Here is a 2,768-nt window from a genome sequence, read left to right as displayed (position 1 = left end):
GAATACATCACTCAAATTCCTCTAAAAAACTGAGGTTCATGGGAATTGAGCATATCCCTCAGACTCAGGAAAGGTGATTGGGACACGAAATTGAGACAACGTGAGTCCTACTGGATCTACAGACTGAAGACTCTCTCTCCCGCAGGATTGAATGAGGGTTTTTCATTTACTGCTTTTTTGTGATTACTCTCTTTTTTCAGATGCAATATATAATTAGGGACATCCCTTACAAGTCCTATGTACATAGTAGGTTGGACACTTGTATATAGTCACTGTTTATTTAAATGTATGTTTTATCACTGTGGACTTTGGTGTGGGATTGTGTATGGGGAACCAGTAAATCTGACAGCCTCTTCAGGACTTTATAGGGTTGTTACCCATCAGTCTGTAAGGCAAGGAGACTGATAAGCTGAGCCCTTATTATCAATATTTCCATTACCAAGTCCTTTTTTTCCCCTTCTTTATATTTCGTGTTAGGGTGCAATCTAATACTGCTTTGTGTCATACAAAAGTGCACATTTTAGGATCTTCTGTATAATACCCTAGTTACCTGGGATACAGTAAGATTAACAATCAGACTGGGCACATTAAGGGGGGTCGGGTTACTGACTGTCTATATGGTTACAAAAAATCCCCGCTAGAGGATTATGACAGACTAATCCGGCCGCAAAATGGGAGGTCTCAAAGCGGCGTCATCACATGACGCGATCAAACCATTCCCCCTGTATGCGCCGTCTGCCCCCACGTGTGCACTAACGGGAGGGTAGATGGGAGGTCTTATCGTGATTGATAAGCGTGTCATTACATGACATGCCCAGACCACTCCCCCATACGCTCCCACGTGTGCACCCACTAAGCTTTCCGATCACGTGGTATATAGACCAATCAACACGGGTATCTTCTGACCAATCAACGGATCGGGTGCGCACGCAGGAACGATACACAGCGGCAAATTGTTTCGAGATGATTGTAACAATCCCTATATAAACGAGCATAAAGACAGGTAGAGGCTTATTACTCCTGACGACGGCGTGTTAGCACGCTGAAACGCGCGTCGAGTTTTCATTTATTTAAATTATTTTTTGTGTTCACTTGGGTAGCACTTATGGATTAGTTTAATTTAATTTAATTTAATTCGTTTTTAGCTATTTTAGACAGGAAGGTAGTAGGGTAACAAGGTAGGCACTTGTGGTTTACTCACAGTGCCGAGGTAACAGAAACAGTGCTTTTTCAGAGATTGGGGGTTACTTTTTTGTAAATTGGCTTTGGGGTTTTTCTTTTCTCCCCTTTAAGGAGGTTACTCTTTTGTAATTGTTTTTTTTGGGGGGATTTTCTTTTTCCCCCCCCAAGGGGGTGTAGTTGCCTCCTCCTCCTCCATTTCTCCTCCTACCCCCTCTTACAACCCTTCAGTTTAGAGGTGTTTGACCTCACCATATTAGGTTTGGAATCTCTCTGTTTAAGTGGTTGTTTGGATCTGCATGTGTTTTTACACAGCTAGTCCCCTTGCCTTATCTTTCCCTCCTGTCTTTTTATCTACCTATACCCTTAGGATTATTAAAGGTAGGGACCCCCTTTACACTTATAACTCTTCCACATAGGAACCTTTGGTTCCACACTTTCTGTCTTCCTTTTCCATTTATTATTCGTGGGTTATTCCCCAGTAGGGAAGAGTTATTAGGGCTTCTTCATTTCTTTATAAATCCAGACATACATACATCCAGAGACATACATACATAGACATACATAGACATACATAGACAAAACTTTTTTTAGATACCTAAATGAGAAAAGAAAAGTCAAACAAGGATTAGTTAGATTAAAAACAAAAGAAGGAAGGTATGTAGATGAGAATAAAGGTCTAGCTGACTGCCTCAATGAATATTTTTGTTCGGTATTTACAGATGAAAATGAAGAAAAGGGACCTCAGTTAAGAAAAAGGATAAATTAGTCATTTATTACACGTGAGTTTACAGAGGAAGAGGTTCTATTTCAACTGTCAAAAGTAAAGACAAATAAGTCAATGGGACCAGATGGAATACACCCAAAGCTATTAAAAGAGCTTAGTGGTGTACTAGCAAAACCATTAACAGATTTATTTAACCAATCATTGATAACAGGAGTAGTCCCAGAAGATTGGAAGTTAGCAAATGTTGTGCCCATTCACAAGAAAGGTAATAGGGAGGAGTCGGGCAACTATAGGCCAGTAAGCCTTACTTCAGTAGTGGGGAAAGTGATGGAAACCATGTTAAAGGATAGGATTGTTGAACATCTAAAAACACATGGATTTCAAGATCAGAGACAACATGGGTTTACTTCAGGGAGATCATGCCAAACTAATCTTATTGATTTTTTTGATTGGGTAACTAAAATTATAGATCAGGGTGGTGCAGTAGACATTGCTTACCTAGATTTCAGTAAGGCTTTTGACACTGTTGCACATAGAAGGCTTATCAATAAACTACAATCTTTGAGTTTGGATTCCAATATTGTTGAATGGATAAGGCAGTGGCTGAGTGACAGGCAACAGAGGGTTGTAGTCAATGGAGTATATTCGAAGCTTGGGCTTGTCACCAGTGGGGTACCTCAGGGATCTGTACTTGGACCCATTCTCTTTAATATTTTTATTAGTGATATTGCAGAAGGTCTTGATGGTAAGGTGTGTCTTTTTGCGGATGATACTAAGATATGTAACAGGGTTGATGTTCCAGGAGGGATAAACCAAATGGCTAATGATTTAGGTAAACTAGAAAAATGGTCAGAGTTGTGGC

The sequence above is a fragment of the Pelobates fuscus genome, chromosome 7 (genome assembly GCF_036172605.1).
Source record: "Pelobates fuscus isolate aPelFus1 chromosome 7, aPelFus1.pri, whole genome shotgun sequence".
Classification (NCBI taxonomy): domain Eukaryota; kingdom Metazoa; phylum Chordata; class Amphibia; order Anura; family Pelobatidae; genus Pelobates; species Pelobates fuscus.
Note: the sequence above shows the minus strand (reverse complement) of the source record.